Genomic DNA, 19,890 nt, shown 5'->3' with positions numbered 1-19,890 from the left:
AATCGTCACAGTGCTTTATACTGCTTTTGTAAATACTGTTATTGTTGTAATATGGGAAGGATGGCAGCCAGAAAGCTCCTGCAAACTTGTGATGTCCATTTCATCTGTTCTACTATTGTTTGCACAGAAATGAATTTTGGCTAGGGCACTGGGGAAAACTAGGAGAAAGTGAGGACTCAGATTCTGGAGATTAGAGTTGAAAAGTGTGATGCTAGAAAAGCACAGTGGGTCAGGCAGCATCCGAGAAGCAGGAGAGTTGACGTTTTGGTCATAAGCCCTTTATCGGAATGTGGCAGGTTCAGGGTGGGTGGGGGGAGTGTGGGGGGAGGCTGAGAGATAAATAGGAGGGTGAGCTTTTCTCCAACAAAGCGCTATGGAATCATTTGTGTTCACTGCCTCAGTGCTGCACTAGAATGTCAAATTAAATGATGTCCACAATTCCCTGAAGTCCCTCAAGTTGTTAAGTTAGTGTAAGAATGGAGCATTAACTTTTGACTTTCACCATCTGATTTTAACACCTGAACCATTTTTGATGGAGTAAAATAGTTTGCAATGAAGGGGAAACATGGATTGAAGATAGCTGTAGTGGTCACCTGACAAAGTTAAACCCCAGTTTGTGAAATCCTGCATGAACTGAAATTAGCATGTCTTTAAAATGACTGAAAGCAGCCAATCTGTTCTGTATCCCCCATCTGATTTAAACTTTTCTGAACATTTTGCATTTGGGATGAAAGTTGGCTGTAGATTTTCCTGCTTGGGAAAAACAATGAAGCCAGACACAAAAATACACAAAGAAATGATATTTCAGGCAACAGCTTTTGAAGCAGTGTAGAAGAGTATGGATTTGTAACAACAGAACTAGAAGCCTTTCTCTCTTCCTCTCTCTCTCTCTCTTTCTCTCTCTCACTCTCTCTCTCTCTCTCTGTCTATCTCTATGTTTCTCTTAACCTCTTGAAAAACAGCTCCTGATGACAAAGCAAATTTGAGAAACATCCATTCATTTGTAATATAAAGTCATTTGGAAAGCTTGCCACTGTTGAGGATGCACTAATTAATCAACTGTGGTCTCAGGTTAATATCAAACACCTTGACAATTGTAAGGATTTTCTAAAGTACCCATTCTTGATATTCTTTTTGAACAAGACACTCTCCCCTTTTTAAACCCTGTGTTTTTGATGCAATGTTTTGCTATTTCTCTTGGAATTAATAAGTAATTTCTTTCTTTAGCATGAATAAACCTTGGAATGGTTCCTTAATTTTGGACTAGAATTACATTTTAATTGAAGGTTGAGGAAAATAATTAAATGTTTTTGTTGCATCAAAATAAGCAGTATTATAAAGAAGGAGGTCAAGTCATAGAACCCCTATAGCGTGGAAGCAGGTCATCAGCCCATCAAGTCTATACCAACCCTCCAAAGAGCATCCCACCCACATACTATAGGTTGTCCAGGGAGAATATACAAGCTCCACACAGACAGTCACCTGAGGCTAGACCTGAACCTGGGTCCCTGGTACTATGAGCCAGTAGTGCTAACCACTGAGCCACTCTACATCATATCACTACAATGTGGATTCACAAGCTTTTGACTGAGAAATAAAATAGCTTCCATTTGATGCTGTGGCCTACTCAAAACCTCAGAAATGGACACATCAGAATAACTTTCCTTCTCACTTACTCCAGGAAAACAAGGATTCACTTCCAGCAAAATCTCATTGAGTGAATTAGCAGTTAATTTGTCAAAAGTGCAATTATTAGTATAGGCTGTGATGAATCATAATGCTGTTAGGTTAAGCAAAACGTGTCAGACTTCACACTGTGTGGAAGGATATTGTTGGAACAGAATAAAGATGCATTTCAATTGTTCCCATTGTGAGGAGAGCATTTGAAGATAAATATAGAAAACAAAACATTCTGAGTTCATTGTGTGCAAAATGGTTCCCAAAAATAACCGATTAATTTTAGGTAGATAAATCCTATTCTACAGTTTGGGACTTGATCCAGAAAATAAGCTTCATTTTAAGTACACTGCATAAGCACACAAATCAATGATCTTTGAATCAGTTCTGACCATTATAACGTCCTGAAATGTGTGGACTGGTTCAGAATGGAAAGACATCAATACTTGCCTGTTTCTAAATTACTCTGAAAATTGATATGAATTCATATGTCAAAACATGACAGTTAAAAGAAAGAAATTAAGAGAAAATGAAGGAGATGCCAGAAATCATCTCAGACATTATGTTCAGAGTTTGTGCTTTTTAAAATTCTTTCATCTTACTCTTCTTTGACATTTCCCCCTGTTCCTGGTGTGAAACAATGTTCACAACAAATATCATGCACAGGTAAGGTTTTCCTTAATAAAAATAGAAAATGTTGCAAGTACTCAGTAGATCTGTGAGAGAAACAGAGTTAATGTTTCAAGAGGTGAGAGGTCACAGACATTAAGTGTTAGGACTGAGATGAGACTGTGAGTCTCTAGAATTCTCTACCCAAGAGTTGTGGATACTCCTTCATTTAAAATGGGACAATCAGATTAATAAATTGTCGGGCAAAAAGAGATACAGAGCATGGTTGGAAAAGTGGAGCTGAAGTCCAAGATCTCCCAAGATCAGTTTTGGGAGGGGAGTCCAAAACTAGAGGGAATAAGTTTCAGGGGAAAGATTTAAAAGGGACCGAAGGGCAAAGTTTTCAAGCAGAGGGTGGTGCGTGCATGAAATGAGCTGTCAAAGCAAGTGGTGGAGGCTGGTACAATCCCAACATTTAAAATGCAAGTGGATAGGTATATGAATAGGAAGGGTTTAGAGGGATATGGGCCAAGTGCTAGCATATGGGACTAGATTAATTTGGGATATCTGTTCGGCATGGACAAGTTGTACCGAAGGGTGTGTTTCAGTGCTATACAACTCTATGACTCTATAACCCCATCTCTTTTTAAATGTCCCTTAACCTTCTCTGCTCTGAGGACAATTTCAGTTGTGGTCAATGTTTCAGACATCATGTAGACTTTACAGCCTATGAATGTATCATATTGAATGGCAGAGTGGGCTCAATTTCCCAAGAGGTCTAGTCCTACTCTTGTTTCTTGTTCCCTATGGCCTGCTGGGTGTTTTCAACATTTATCGTACATAGTTCAGATTTTCAGCATTCGTGCTTTTGCCTGAGTTATTTCTCAACCTTAACCTCAACCTCAAACTCAACCCCATTGATGTTTCAGTTCAAGAATAGCAAATGGATGATCTCTATCTTTAGGAAAGGGCATGCACTCTGCTTGATGCTCTTGTTCGACCAAGAATCAACATAGATCAGTTGCTATGTGAAAGTTATGGATTTCTTTACAAAGACTGTCACTCTAATTTTACTTTCATTTTATCAGGATTACTAACCTAACAATTGGGCTGTTCCTTTATATTTCAGCATTCATTGTTTTCTTTTCATCTTCACTCCATCTCCAATTCCACTGCTTTTCTATGAGGTTTAGAACCAACTATGGAAATCTTGAGAACGAACTCTGAAAACTATGTTTTATTCATATCCATAAATAATATTTTATGTCAGTTTTAGTGAGCAGCAATAACTGAGAATTGAGCATTCTGAGCAGCTTTAACTCAACGTTTCATTTCCTGCATATTACATGGGGTGACTCTAAATTCTGCACCATAGTTAAATGTACTATGATGGTATAGTGCTCTCACAAGTAGAGGTACTGTGTAAGTGATGAACTTTGATGAGTTCTAATCTTTTACACCAGTACAGATGCAAGTGAGTTGCAATGCTGATGCGCAAGGCACTTTACCTTCATAAAGCATCGTCATGACAATGCATTAATTTTATTTATTAAATTCAGAAAATGTCAGCGTGTGTTGACTTGATTGGACAAGGGATGAATGGGAACACAAGGTCTGCTCAAAGTCTTACAACATCTGCCTGAGAATTACAGAGTGATTGATTTGGGATATCTGGTTGGCATGGACAAATTGTACCAAAGGATCTGTTTCTGTGCTGTACAACCCCTCCATGACTCTATGAGTAGCAGGCTATTTGATCCATTTGGATCTGTATCAGTGAGCCAACTATCCAATTAGTCTCTTGCTGTGTTCTTTCCCCATTGTCCTGCTACATTCTCTTAAAGTTCTCAGCTCATTAATTTTTTAAAAGCTGTTCTTGAATCTGATTCTTTCCAAACTAGTCATAACAACCCTCACCATGATAACATTTCACTTCACTTTGGTTCTTTTCTAATAATCTTAGATCTCTCTCATTTAGTGATCAAACCTTCTGCCACTGGAAACAGCTTCCTTTTATTCAGTCTGTCCAAACACTTTATAATTGTAACTATGAGGGATGGCCTTATAGGGGTTTACAAAATCATGAGGCGCATGAATAGGATAAATAGACAAGGTCGTTTCTCTGGGGTCGGGGGAGACCAACACTAAAGGGCATAGGTTTAGGGTGAGAGGGGAAAGATATAAAAGAGACCTAAGGGGCAACTTTTCCACACAGAGGGTGGTGCGTGTATGGAATGAGCTGCCAGAGGAAGTGGTGGAGGCTGGTACAATTACAACATTTGAAAGGCATCTGGATGGATATATGAATAGGAAAGGTTTAGAAGGATATGGGCCAAGTGCTGGCAAATGGGACAAGATTAGGTTAGGCTATCTGGTCGCCATGGACAAGTTGGACCGAAGAGTTTGTTTCCGTGTCGCGCATCTCTATAACTCTCTGACTCTAAAATTGTAACCATGAGGGATGACCTTACAGAAGTTCATAAAATCATGAAGGGTACGGGTAGGGTGAATATCCAAGGTCTTTTCCCCAGAGCAACAGAGTCCAGAACTAGAGGGTATAGTTTAGGGTGAGAGGGGAAAGATTTAAAGGGGACCTAAGGAGCGTTTTCACACAGAGGATGGTACGTGCATGGAATGCGCTGTCAGAGGAAGTGGTGGAGGCTGGTACGATTGCAACATTTAAGAGGCATTTGGTTGGGTATATGAATAGGAAGGGTTTGGAGGGATATGGGCCGGGTGCTAGCAGGTGGGACTAGATTTGGTTGGGATATCTGATCGGCATGGACGGGTTGGACCGAAGGGTCTGTTTCCATGCTGTACAGCTCTATGACTCAATGACTCTATGGTCAGCATGGACGGTTGGACCGAAGGGTTTGTTCCGGTGCTGTACAGCTCTATGATTCTATCTCCTTTTAAATTTCCCTTCAACATTCACTGCTCTGAGGCAATTTCAATTGTCCTCAATGTTTCAGGCAAAACTGCTAAACTGTCCTGAAACCTTTGACTAATGTTCAGGATAGTGTTTAATCTGAGGGGAGACAGTGCTTCATGCAGCTTCTCTTGAGGCCACTGGGCCTGGAGGGAGAGTGGAGATCAGATCTTCCTACTGTTCACCTCCCAGTCTTCAATGGCAGTGCGCTCCCTTGAGAAACTGAAAGACAGAATGAAAACTTGCCTGGTGAACTCACCACCCATATTCTCACTCACAGGGTGGGCGTAGGTCTGGATGATTTGTGCCAAGGTCAGGCGCCAATGCAATCCCTGATCATTGCCTGTTGCCCACATTAAAATACAACACCATACCTTGGCTGCAGTCATCAATGGTTCGAAGTCCCTGATGTTTGATGCTATCTACAGTCAAGGAGGTAGTTGTTTGTGAGAGATGACCAATACTTGGCCATTGCAACTTTTCTAACCCTTGGGATGTGCGCCGAGGCCGCTCATATTTCAAATGGATTCAACTTCACCAGCTACAAAGGCACTAGAGCAGACACTTAATGAGCTTAAGTGAAGATGTATTTGCTAAAGTGCCCCCAGGTGGTAATTTTATTCCTTTCTCTCCCAGTACCTCAAAGTGTAGTCCTGGGGTCCACATTTATGGTGGAAAGAACCTGCTTACACCTCGCCCTGTTTGCCTGGAAGTCTTGGCTGTTTGTCCCCAGGGACATTTTGGCCTAGTTGGTTGAGGCCTCCCGAGACTGTCCTGGGCAGTTGCAGGCTCACCCAACCTTGGCTTCAGGCAAGTGAGAGGTGGGAGGTGGTGAGGCTGAGTGTCCAAGGTGTGTTCTGAGAAGCTTGTGGCATATGGAGCATGGCTCTGCCTCCCTGTGGTGGGTGCTGGAACTACCCTGACTCCCCAAGAGGAAAGGGGGCATTGAGTGAAGGTGAAGTTGCCTCGTTTCTGAACCCCCACCCCTCCCCTTACCTTGCTGTTGATGCTGAACAGCTTTCCAGAAGGGATGGACTGGGTATATTATCTGACAGACAGAGTGTGAAGGGTCTGTGGGGTGTCCATGGCAGCCAGAATCACAGATTCCCTAACATGTGGAAACAGGCCCTTCAGCCCAACAAGTCCACACTAACCCTCCAAAAGAGTAACCCAGCCAGATCCCAGTTCCCTCCCCTATAATGCTATATTTACCCCTGACTAATGCACCTAAGCGAAAGTGAGGACTTCAGATGCTGGAGGTTAGGGTTAAGATGCTGGAAAAGCACAGCAGATCAGGCAGCATCCAAGGAACAAGGGAAAGTCCTGATGAGAGGAAACCCAAGCACCCAAAGGAAACCCATGCAAACACGGGGAGAACGTGCAAACTCCACAGAGACAGTCACCTGAGACAGGAAATGCACTCGGGTCCCTGGCACTGCAAGGTAACAGTGCTAATCACTGAGTCACTGTGCCATCCCAAACATGGGCATGTAAGAGCCAGCACCTTACTAATAGTCCTGGTGCTGTTCTTCATCCTTCGGTCCGGTTTGCCAGCTACTCCCTCTGTGCATCTTGAAGACGTTTCTGAGGCAGGCAAAGACCATGGGAAGCGATACAAATAGCTGGCCACCAACAGTGCTCGGACCGTCAGAGACCCTGGAATGTTCCGTCCTACACATAGGACATGCAGAGTGACATGCTCGCCTGGCTGTGCTTCTGAATCTAATCTAGACCGATTAGCTCCCGAGCTGAAAAACTCTGAGCTGATTGAAAGGTGTGTGTGAAAGCCTTGCTAGTGCATTCTGTAATGATTGAGAGGCTTTTATTTTAATAACATTCTCAACTTTTCTTGCCACTTTTGAATCACGGAGCCCCTCCTCCAGCAGGTTTGAAGGCGATTGACCATGGAAACTCCAGTAACCTTCCTGTCATTGATTTGCCTGCCCCATGACCTTCTAAAGGTTACTCAAGCTTTGAGGAGGTTTCAGGCGGCTTGCTCCACAGACATCCCCACCCTCCACAATGGGGGAGCCAGCACATCAGTGTAAAAGACAAGGCTGAAGCATTCAAATCAAATTTGATTCACTTCACATAATACCCTCGTCCCTGAGGGCATAGGGCTGCGTTCTCATTAGAGAGATAACTGATTATGAGATTAACCCGGTGAAGATATTGGGTACTGCAAAGGCTAGGAGCCCCGATAAAGATTTTGGGAACAGAACTGAAGATGTGTCCTCCAGAACTAGGCATGCCCCAAGCCAACATTTTTCTGGTTATCACTATAAATACACCCAGGTATTTCTTTTCACGCAAAGCTGGATAAATTCAACCCATCCAATTACTTCCTCATCAATTCATTCCTAATCGACTGCAAAGTTACGGAAGGGGTTATCAACAGTGGTATCAAATGGGATTTATTTCTTATTCTCTCGTGAGACTTGGCTGAGTCAGCATTTATTGCCTTGGGCTATTTGCTCTTGAGAAGGTGGTGGTGAGCTGTCTTCTTGAACCACAGCAGTCCATGTGCCGTTCGAGAAGGAATTCCAGCATCTTCACCCAACGCCATTGACGAAGTGACCATATCTTTCAAAGAATTTGTACCTAGGTATCTTTGTGACTGAGATGGTACCAGAAGCAGGGACTGTGCACTTTTCTCTGTATCCATATATCCCGGTACTTAAGTACATGTGACAATAAGGCTAATTCTAATTCTAAATCAGGATGGTGAGTGACTTGGAGGGGAAACTTGTAGGTGGAGGCATTCCCATGTAACTGCTGCTCTTGTCCTTCTAGATGGCAATAGTTGTGGGTTTGATAGGTGCTGTCTGAGGATCTTTTGTGCATCTTGTAGATAGCACACACTGCTGCTACTGAGTGATGGTAGTGGAGGGATTGGGTGCTTGTGGATGCAGTACCAAACAAGTGGACTGCTGTGTGACTTGCTTAGCTCGGTTAGCTTCATGACTAGTTTGTGGCGCAGAATGACACCAATTTTGTCAGTTCAATTCCTATACTGGCTGACGTTCCCATGAAGGCCATACAATCTCAATGCTGGCTCATGCCTGTGATGTGACTCTCAGGTTAATCTCATCACCAGTTGTCTCTCTCTTATGGAAGAGTAGCTCAATGTCCTCTGGGACTACAGTTGTAGAGGTCTACAGCCGGGAAACAGGCCCTTCGGCCCAATTTGCCTATGTTGTCCAGTTTTCACAATTTAAACTAGTCCCATTTTCCTGCATTTGCTCATATCCCTCCATACCTATCCCATCCATGTACTGTCCAAATGTTTCTTAAATGAAGAAATTGTACTTCCCTCCACCTCCTGCAGCCTGTTCCAGACACTCACCACCCTCTGTGTGAAAAGATTGACCCTCTGGACCCTTTTGCATCTCTCCCCTCTCACCTTAAACTTTTGCCCTCTAGTTTTAGACTCCCCTACAATGGGGAAAGGCTGTTGGCTATCTACCTTATCTGTGCCTCTGATGATTTTGTTATCGGTGCCTCACATCATTTTACAGATGTCTATAAGGTCATCCCTCAGTCTCCTACACTCCGGGGAAAAAGTCCCAGCCTATCCCAACTCTTCTTATAATTGAAACCTTTCAGTCCAGGAGAGCATCTTTTCTGCAGCCGTTCTAGTTTAACAATATCCTTCCTAAAGCAGGGTGACCAGAATTGCACGCAGTACTCCATATGTGGCCTCACCAATATCTTGCACATAACATCCCAACTCCTATACTCAGTGCACTGACTGATGAAAGCAATAATGCCAAATGCCTTAGACCTGTCTACCTGTGGACTAGGATGTCTCTACCTCTCCAGACAGCCACTTAACGTGCATCTGCTGCTATTTTTAGGTGTATAGTTTTTTTAAAATCAATTACACGTAAGACTTAACCATCATCCTTCAGAGTCCTGACCAGTGGCCATGACTGAGTACTTAGGAGAACAAGGACAGCAGACACATAGGCACACTTACAAGTTCTCCCCCAAGTCACACACCATCCTGCCAATGAAGTATATAACTGTTCCTTCTCTGTCACTGGGGGACAAAATTATGGAATTCCCCTCCTAACTACAACAGTGGTGTATCTACACCCAAGGACTGTTAGAGTCCACAAAAACAGCTCACTGTCATGGCTATTAGGAATGTGCAATAAATTCTTACCTGGTCAATGAAGCCCACATCCCATGAACAAATAAAAGAAAATCACTGTTTTGTACTTTTAAATTGTCTTGTGCTGCTAAACCTACAGGGTATGTAACACAGAACAAGACCTGCACAGGCTGCTGGATTGCTTGTTGTACACTGCATAACTTTACAGGTACACTTGTCCTGTACTGAACTTTGAGGAACTTCACTGAGTACCTCACGCTTATCTGGAAAATAGCCATTTACTACAACACTCTGGTTTCTATCGCTGAGCACATTATATTCATTAGTGACCCTTTTAGCCCAGAGGCTTTATGATTTCTAGCAAGAAAGCATCTCTCTATTCTGACATTCGACTTAATGCTGGATTAGTTTATTTAAATTATTACTCTGTGTTCTTAGCTCCAAAAGGCATTCCTTCACATTACATTGTGTTAAATTTCAGTTGTGACATGTCCATCCATTCTGCCAGGCTTTGACTTTTATCATTGTTGCTTCATGGTTGTTGGCCACAATCCTGGAACTTCCTACTTAGCAGTACAATGGTAGAACCTTCAGCACATTTAATCAGAGCATCCCTGCACTGTAGAAGCAGACCGTTCAGCCTATCAAGTCCACACTGTGCCACCAAAGAGCATCCCACCCAGACCCACCCCTCTATCCCATTCCTGTAACCCTCCATTTCCCATTGCCAATCCACTTACCCTGCACATCTTTGAACTGTGGGAGGAAACTGGAGCACCTGGAGGAAACCCACGTGGACACAGCAAGAATGTGCAAACGCCACACAATCACCGAAGGGTGGAATCGATTCCTGGTCCCTGGCGCTGTGAGGCAGCAGTGCTAACCACTGAGCCATCTGTGACTGCTCAAGAGCAATGAGAGAATAGATCAGAAATGCTTACAACTAGCAGCAGTGCCCATACCCTAACAACATTCACTTTATTCTTTACAATGGCATCATTGGCTATGTTACAAAGTTATGGTTTCACACCCTAATCAAGACATGAATACCTCATCCAGGCTATCACTCATGAGCACTATTTGAGTTTTAGCACTGACCCAGGTATGACTCTTTACAGCAAAAGGTCTGCTCAAATAACTGTAAACAATCCTATGATTCTATTTAAAGCAGCAAGTTCTGCTGCCTTGGTCAATATTTCTCCTTCAATTAATACCATCACAAACAGAGTGTACGATCATTTATTTGTTGGTGGCACATTGCCAAAAACGAATTAGCTGCTGCATTTGACTCCATTATAACAGTGACTGTAATTCAGAAAGTAATCATTTGCTTATTAATCACTTTGACAAATCTTGTGGTCATAGTGCTGTTGAAGAGCAAGCTCTTTTCTTATTAAAAATAATGCATCGGGGTGGGGGAGGTGGCAGGGAAGTGTGGAGTGGATTAACTGCCACATCTTTTCACATTTGTGACCTCGGTTCAAGTCCGAGATGGGGATATATGGCTATCTCTTTACATGCCAAGCTGAGAATGTGTCGTAAGATATTGAGATAGAAATCTAAACTAATACTAGCATGGTGAAAAGTATGTCAATAGGAGACTGTAGAAGAGGTACAAGCTGAATAAATGCTTTTAACTAAATGCTGAAACTATTTCAAATAAAATGCTGGAGTTGAATGCAAATGTAGAAGGAATAGGGGGAGATGGGGGGAAGGAGACTCAAAGATACTCTGGAAACAGTTCAGTGCAAGAGAGAGAATTCAATATGCGTGGATAGAATTGATTAGGATTTCAAGTAAAATGAAGCCATCACTCTGGAGCTAAAAATAAGAGCAAAGGATTGGAGGAATTCACAACGAAGATAAACGAATGGATCTTGGAATAATGCCTCAGCTGGCTCAGCATAAAACCCATTTCTAACCTTTCAGATGTTAAGCTGCATCTGCGTTGGAAATTCTTTGCTAATCTTCAAGAAGCTCACCACAAAGATCTCCAGCTACAGGCTGACAGGAGGATCGGACTCGACAATTCAAAAGTAATATGACGTCGGGCATTAGTCAATCATAATACAGTAGAAGTTGAGATAATTTATAAAATACAGCTGCAGGAACTTGGACTGGATTAGGGGATTTCCAAGAAAGTGAACTTCAACAGCATAAAAATTTCATTGAAGGAAATTAACTGGGATGGGTTGCAAAATGAAGGGTTCAGTTGAGGGAAGTCAGAAACCTTTTAGAATAAGTATGTACCAAAGGACAGTAAACGTGTGCTACGTAAGCAATATCCAAAAATAATGAATATGGATTTGTTTTCTCTTTATTCTTGTATGGGATACAGCAATTACTGCTTCTCTCTAGTTGCCATTGATCTGATTGGCTTTGTAGATCATTTCAGAATGTAGTTAAGAGTCAATCCATCGGTATGGGTTTGAAGTCACAATTAGGTGAGAGCAGGTTATAAGCAGCAGATTTATTTGGCTAAAGCACATTAGGAAACCAGATGGGTTTTTATGACACTTGTTAGATGGTTGCTATAAGACTAACTTCTGATTCCAGAATTTTATTGAATTTAAGTGTTACTTGCCCTTTATCAGCTAAACAGGAATGCTGTCCAGGTCTTACTGCATGTAAACATAGCCTAATCCAGAATCAAATGAGCTGAGAATGAAACTGCCCACTTCTGATTTTATGATGAAGGAAGAGATTAATATCATATGTGAAGATGTTTAGCCCTAGGATACTACCCTGAGGAAGCTGTCTAGATATGGGTGGGTACTGAGATGACTGGCCTCCAACAATGTGTCAGGTTCAGTCCAGTCGGTGGAGAATTCACCCCTTCATCCTTTTCATTGACATTAATTCTACTGGGGCTTTTTCATGCTATGCTTGGTCCAAATCTGCCTAAAAGAGATCTAAGAGGCAACTATTTCACATTGAGGGTGGTGCGTGTATGGAATGAGTGGCAAGTGCAGGTGCAGACAAGTGGGACTAGATTAGGGTGGGATATCTGGTCGGCATGGACGAGCTGGACTGAAGGGTTTGTGTCCATGCTGTACATCTATATGACTCTATTATCTGGAGCTTCCAGGTGTGATGCCCAAGCAAGTGCCTTTTTCTCAATGCCCCCCTATCAGAGCAAGAGGTGCAGGAGGCTGTGAAGCAGCTTCAGAGTGGAAAGACGCCTGGTTCTGATGGACTTGCCAGCACATTTTGCCAGGGTGGTGCGTGTATGGAATGAGCTGCCAGAGGAAGTGGTAGAGGCTGGTACGTGGGTATATGAATAGGAAGGGTTTATCGGGATATGGGCCAAATGCTGGCAAATGGGACTAGATCAATTTAGGATATGTGGATGGCATAAGCGAGGTGAACTGAAGGCTCTGTTTCCATTGCTGTTTATATTTATGACAGTTATCATCACCTCACTTTTTTTGTTTCAATTGTGTTGTCCATGTTTAGGCCAAGGGATCTGAAGCCTGAATGGTCTTTGGATAATCCAAACTGAGTGCTGGATAGCAGCTTATTGTTCAGTAAATGCTATTTGATAGCACAATTCATGATTGCTTCCCACCCCTTTGAGAGGAGACAGATCAATGTCAATGCTGAATTTGTACCTTTTTTTGGAGGATGGGGGGTGGTGCAGATGGTCAGGATATCTGGGAAGGTTGCCACATTGTTAGTTTTGTAGCTGTACTGAAGCAACAGAGCGAGGAGTGGGCAAATTCTGGGGCTTGCCTTTAACACAATAGCTGGGATATTGTTGAGACCTCTAGCCTTTACTGAATCTAGTCCATTCAGTTATCAGTTTGTGGCATGAATGTTAATCTGTTCAGGATCTGAGGAGATCTCAGACAATGAGAGTGGCTCAGTGGTTAGCACTACTGCCTCAAAGTGACTGGGACCTGGGTTTGATTCCACCCTCGGGTGACTGCTTGTGTGGAGTTTGCACGTTCACTCTGTCTGTGTGACTACCCTCAGGGTGCTCCGGTTTCCTCCCACAGTCCAAAGATGTGCAGGTTAGGGTAGATTGGCCATGCTAAATTGCCAAAAGTGTGCAGTCAAGGTGGATTAGCCATGGGAAATGCAGGGTTACAGGGATGAGGTGGGAAGCTCTTCGGAGGGGCGGTGTGTGAACTCGATGGGCTGAATGGCTTGTTTCCACATTTTAGGAATTCTCTGAATGGGTCCATCATCCTTCAGACTTGTCTTTGACATTATGTACCGGACTACAGCAACCTGAGGATGGGATATTCATCCAGCTACAAACAAACTCTACCACCAGAGATTTTTTCCCTTCTCAACCCTGTCTGCTTTCCGTAAAGACCATTCCCTCTGCGACTCTCTTGTCTGGTCCACACCACCTCACAACGAACCCACTCTCCCCTACCGGCATGTACCTTTGCCACCGCAGGAGTTACAAAACCTGTGCCATACCTCCCCTCTCACCTCCGTCCAAGGCCCCAAAGGAGACTTCCATATCCATCAAAGTTTCACCTGCACTTCCACACATGTCATTTACTGGATCGGTCACTCCCGATGTGGTCTCCTCTACACTGGGGAGACAGGATGCCTATTTGCAGAGCTCTTCAGAGAACATCTCCGGGACAATAGCACCAACTAACCCCACTGCAATGTGGCTGAACATTTCAACTCCCCCTCCCACTCCACTAAGGACATGCAGGTCCTAGGCCTCCTCATCGCCACATCCTAACCACCTGACGCCTGGAGGAAGAACGCCTCATCTTCAGCCTTGGGACCCTCCAACTCCACAGCATCAATGTAAACTTCACCAGTTTCCTCATTTCCCCTCCCCAGCCTTATCCCAGTTCCAACCGTCCAACACGGCACCACCCTCATGACCTGCCCCTCTGTCCATCTTCCTTCCCACCTATCCGCCCCACCCTCCCCTCTGATCTATCACCATCAACCCCACCTCCATCCAACTATCACCCTCTCAGCTACTTCCCCCCAGCCCCACCCCCTTCCCATTTATCTCTCCACCTTCCCCCCTCCCCTTGGCTCATCATTCCTGATGAAACGATGTTGCCTGAAACATTGATTCGCCTGCTCCTTGGATGGTGCCTGACCTGTTGTGCTTTTCCAGCACCACACTCTCGACTATTCATCGAGATTAGTTGTCCTAACTAATTGTCCTGGATTAATTGCCCTCTGCCATTCTACTTAAAATACATTTCACTTGGGTTGCTGGGAGGAATATAGCAGCTCACTATCTCCATTGTATTGAAATCAGTGAGGAAGAGGGGTACAATCTGGGGAAGTGCCAAAAACTGGATTGGATGGCAAAGTGTCACATCAATTATTTTTGAGAAAGAACATATAGTGAATCAGATTGGGGTAAACATTGAGCCTCACCAATGTTGGATGAAAAAAATAGAAACTACTAGGGATACATTGAAACCCAATTAACTAGAGGACACAGTCCTAATGATTAACAGTCATTATGGGGAATTAATGATGTGGAGATGCCGGTGTTGGATTGGGGTGTACAAAGTTAAAAATCACACAACACCAGGTTATAGTCCAACAGGTTTAATTGGAAGCACTAGCTTTCAGAGCGCTGTCACCTGATGAAGGAGCAGCGTTATGAAAGCTAGTGCTTCCAAATAAACCTGTTGGATTATAACCTGGTGTTGTGTGATTTTTAAAATATGAATTAAGGCAAATTGTATTCGTAAATGTTCTGGAACAACAAAGTTAAAACCAGAAGGCAAAATAAAAAGTCACCAGGAGAAAAAAATACAGGAGATTTAACGTTTCAGGAAATAAATAATTGGATATCAAAAATAACGTTTATAGTGGAAACTTTAAAAAGTATATCTGATTTGGGCTTCTAATGCTGGCTTTCTTGCTTCCAAACTGAATGAGCGACAATCGGGCAGATTCCCAGCGAATGAAGCGGGTTTTACTGCTCACCAATTTCCCGTCCGATCGCTGCATCGATTCTGAGTTCAGTAAGAGTGTGATCGCTGGAGAGTGGATTGTGGGCACGGTAAACAATCCATCTCCCCCCCTCCCCTCTAGCGGGGAGGAAATCTCGTGGTGAATTCAGACAAGTGGACAAGGGAGGGTCACTGAAGCTTTGGAGGAACTGGCTACCCGGTGAGAGAGAGAGAGAGAGAGATACGGGGTGTAACTACAGCTGAGAAACCCCACACCACATCGACCAGGAGCAATCACCAACAAGGGCCATTTGATTTACCCTGGATTATATTCCAAAGGCGATTCGATTATTCCCATTCAAGACCTGAATACTGACACATGACACGTGTAAATCTTCCTGCTGGTCGGAATTGTATTGAACAGAGCTACTAAAACTAAACCCGAAAGAACGGCGGATGCTGGAAATCAGAAACCAAAACAGATATTGCTGGAAAATCTCAGCAGGTCTGGCTGCATCTGTGGAGCGACCCGTCCTCAGAACTGAGTTCTAAGGGTCACTGGACCCGAAACGTTAACTCCGAGTTCTCCCCAGAGACTCTGCGAGGGCTGCTGTGCTTTTCCAGCATTTTCTATGTTTGTGTGTGACTCGCTAAGGCTGAACTGTCCTTTCACCTCTGGGTTCGTCCTTTCTGGAACGTTCTCGGTTTGGGGTTCGGCCACATTAGTAGATTAACAGGGGTACAGATTTGGGCAGACAGATTGTAGCTACAATGTCTCTTCGCTCTGATACAGAAAGAGTTGGACCCTCCTCTCTGTCCCAGCTCCACCATAGTCTGTGGGTGTATACAGGCGGGCGGGTGCTTCACCTGAGAGCCCATGTCCATCCTTACATGTGAATCACTAACTCCCCAATATTATTCGCCTGCCTCTATCACAGAGATCCTCCTGTCAGCTTTTTCCAACGCCGCTGCCACATACAAGTTATCCTGGTGGGCTTCACAAATAAAAACCCCAAAACACCCCACGTCCTATCAGCTCTCCCATTCCTCTCCATACTGGGAAATCTTCCCGAACCAGGTCTTTCCCGAAGTAATGAAGGCAAACCCGCCCTGTACACAGCACTTTAGGTCTGCACCAGTCTTGAAGACCAAAAACCCAGTTCCCACTTTTTGTATTTCTGAAATTCTCGCGTAATAATGAAAGCTGTCTCATCAGTGATTGGGGGGGGGGGGATGGGGAATGGGGAGAGGATTGGGGGCATGGGGGAAGGCGGTATGGGGAGAGGGGTATGGGGAGAGAGAGAAGATAGGGGGGTTGGGGGAAGGGGGGATGGGAGAGGAGAGGATTGAGGGGTATGGGGGAAGGGGGATGGGGAAGGGGAGGGGATGGGGAGGGGAAGAGTATGGGGAATGGGGAAGGGGTGAGAGGATTGGGGGATGGGGAAGGGGGAATGGGGGATGGGGGAGGGATGATCGGGGAGGGGGCGAGGATGGGGATGGATTAAGGGGGGATGGGGAGGAGGGATGGGGGATGGGAGAAGGGGAGGATTGGGGGTATGGGGAAGGGGGAAGAGGGATAGGTAGAGGGGAGACGATGGGAGATGGGGCAAGGGGGATGGGGAGGGGACAGGATTGGGGGTATGGGGAAGGGTGATGGGGAGGTTGGAGAGGATTGTGGGTGGGGAAGGGGGATGGGGAGAGGGAGAAGATTGGGGGTATGGGGGAAGGGGGATGGGGAAAGGGGGATGGGGAGGGGGAGAGGATTGGGGGTATGGGGGTGGGAGGGGGAGAGGATTGAGAGTTATGGGGAAGGGGGATGGTGAGGGGAGATGGGGCGGGGGAGAGGATTGAGGGGTATGGGGAAGGAGGAGAGGATTGGGGAGGGGGAGAGGATTGGGGGGATGGGGGAGGCGCTGACTTTGTTTCATACCGCGTCTCCCACCTGTATTTGGGTGGACCAGTATTTACTACTGATGCTCAAAAGCCGTTCAGAAGATGGTGGTGAGCTGCGTTAGGGTAGGGGCGCACCTCTAGCGTTGTTCAGAAGGGACACTTCATCCAGCAACAGTGAAGGAACGATTGTTCCCAAGTCAGGATGATGGGCGGAAGGGAATAACATGCAATTGCTGGTGATCCCAATGGAATCTAGGAATTGCTGGAAAAGCTCAGCAGGTCCGGCAGCGTCTGTGGAGAGATAAATCACAGAATTGATGTTTCGGGTCCAGTGACTCTTCCACAGAACTGAACTTGCTGCCTCCTGTTATAGGATGGTAGTGGTTGGGTTTTGGAAGGATAAGCCAAAGGAAGCTTAATCACTGCCCTTTGTTGGATGTCAGTGGTCCCTTGGCACTACCTGGAAGGGGAGGGGGAGGGGGTAAGTGATGCCTCACACAGACTCTTAAAAGTATCAGACACTGTTCAGTCTCACACCACGCCGTTAGCTGAGTGGACGTTCATTACAGCGGCCAACCACACTTCACTATAAATGTTCCGGTTTCCGACTGCGTGGTGAGCGGCGTCAGGTAAACGCAGAGCGGCCTTCGGTTTTATTTTGGGGCATTTTCCCCATGCCTTCACCCAAACCGCCGCAATGAGTCTTACCCTCAGTCCCCAAGGCTGTCTCACAGAATCCCCACAAGCCTGGCAGCAGGCCTTTCGGCCCTTCCGATCCATACCGACCGCAACCCTCCCCTCCCCATCCCCCGAAGAGCATCCCATCCAGACCCATCTCCTGCCCCCCTCCCCCCCCCCCCCCCCAAAGTATTCGTGGAACCCTGCATTTCCCATGGCTAACCGACTTAGTCTGCACATTCCTGGACACTCCGGGGCAAGTTAACATGGTCAATCCACCCTAACCTACACATCCCTGGGCACTATGGGGCAATTTAGCACGGCCAATCCACCCTAACCTCAACATCCCTGGACACAACGGGGCAACTTAGCACGGCCAATCCATCCTAACCTACACATCCCTGGGCACTATGGGGCAATTTAGCACGGCCAATCCACCATAAGCTACACATCCCTGGGCACTATGGAGCCATTTAGCATTGCCAATCCACCCTAACCTGCACATCCCTGGGCACTATGGAGCCATTTAGCACGGCCAATCCACCCTAACCTATACATCCCTGGGCACTATGGAGCCATTTAGCATGGCCAATCCACCCTAACCTGCACATCCCTGGGCACTATGGGGACATTTAGCATGGCCAATCTACCCTAACCTACACATCCCTGGGCACTATGGGGACATTTAGCATGGCCAATCCACCCTAACCTACACATCCCTGGGCACTATGGGGCCATTTAGCACGGCCAATCCACCCTAACCTACACATCCCTGGGCACTATGGGGCAATTTAGCACGGCCAATCCACCCCTAACTTACACATCCCTGGGCACTATGGGGCAATTTAGCACGGCCAATCCACCCCTAACCTACACATCCCTGGGCACTATGGGGCAATTTAGCACGGCTGAAAATGTGTTGCTGGAAAAGCGCAGCAGGTCAGGCAGCATCCAGGGAACAGGAGAATCGACGTTTCGGGCATAAGCCCTTCTTCAGGAAGCACGCCAATCCACCCTAACCTACACGTTAGGTATGGGGTAAATGTAGGGGTATGGGTGGGTTGCGCTTCGGCGGGTCGGTGTGAACTTGTTGGGCCGAAGGGCCTGTTTCCACACTGTAATGTAATCAAAATCCCTGGGCACTATGGGGCAATTTAGCACGGCCAATCCACGCTAACCTACACATCCCTGGGCACTGTAGGGATATTTAGCACGGTCAATCCACCCTAACCTGCACATTCCTGGACACTGTGGGGATATTTAGCACGGCCAATTCTCCCCCCCCCCCCCCCTAACCTGCACATCTTTACCTGAATATTTTCCTTGCTATTCCAACTGCCACCTTTAGGAGTCTTTTCAACAATTCCTTCTCCCTGTCTGCATTCAGGTGTCAGTCACCTCCCGTTTCTCTCTGAGCTGGCTCGATCTGAGGCGAATGCATTCGGCTATTTCTTGCATCAATGCCAGCTACAGCGATCCCTTTGCTGCAGATTACTTACAAACAAGTTTCCCAGATGTCACCGAGCGGAAAGTGTCACTGTGGAAATCCGGACCGTGGTATTTATCCCCCGCACCTCACCCCCACCTGAACCCCGGACAAAGACTTTTGTACCGGACAGAATGTTCCTTTTTAAATCTCATCAGGAAATTGTGACCTCTCTGGCCCCGCACGTTGGGTTCAGCAAATGCTCGGAAATGGGTCAGAAACATTTCACTGGAAGGGTAGTTCAGGGCGAGAAGCGGGTGCCCGAGTTGTCCCAGGAATTTCCAGCCTCATCAGCCCTGCGTTTTCTAGGCAGGCTAAATGCAGCGTTCAATTCTCAGTCTCACGTTGAAGTGAAATAAAACCAACCCCTGCGTGTAAGAAACAAAATTCCACTTCGGTGCAGCTCCTTGACTCTCTCTGCACTCCAACGTTTTACTGTGGACAGTGCGTGTGAGAGAGAGAGAGGAGGGCGGAGGGTGAGAGGGAGGGTAATCACTTCTGACATAGCCCCAGGATATTTTGCAAAGGACACCAACATTGAAGTGATGCACACGCTTACAAGATTATCGATAAGAGAGAGAGAGAAAAAACCAAACACCGACAG

The 19,890-nt window shown here is 45.6% G+C and overlaps 1 long non-coding RNA gene across 2 annotated transcripts in view; it reads right to left on the bottom strand.

Annotated features, from left to right (window-relative positions):
- The window catches only part of LOC148147590 (uncharacterized), a 28,256-nt gene extending 8,611 nt beyond the window's left edge, over positions 1 to 19,645 (bottom strand). Inside the window, exons 1-2 of one of the 2 annotated variants that reach the window (XR_015759687.1) lie at positions 19,111 to 19,645; positions 10,073 to 10,233 (exon numbers count right to left, since the gene is read on the bottom strand). This is a non-coding gene — a long non-coding RNA (uncharacterized LOC148147590). Of the gene's footprint in view, positions 1 to 10,072; positions 10,234 to 11,254; positions 11,367 to 19,110 lie in introns of those variants that run through there. The other variant, XR_015759686.1, reaches the window with a different exon arrangement.
- Between the last annotated feature and the right edge of the window lie 245 nt (positions 19,646 to 19,890).

This window comes from Chiloscyllium plagiosum, unplaced genomic scaffold (assembly GCF_037043375.1).
Source record: "Chiloscyllium plagiosum isolate Xiang-an unplaced genomic scaffold, Cpla_swu_hap1 HiC_scaffold_16, whole genome shotgun sequence".
NCBI lineage: Eukaryota > Metazoa > Chordata > Chondrichthyes > Orectolobiformes > Hemiscylliidae > Chiloscyllium > Chiloscyllium plagiosum.
Note: the sequence above shows the minus strand (reverse complement) of the source record. Positions and strands in the feature narration are given on the sequence as shown.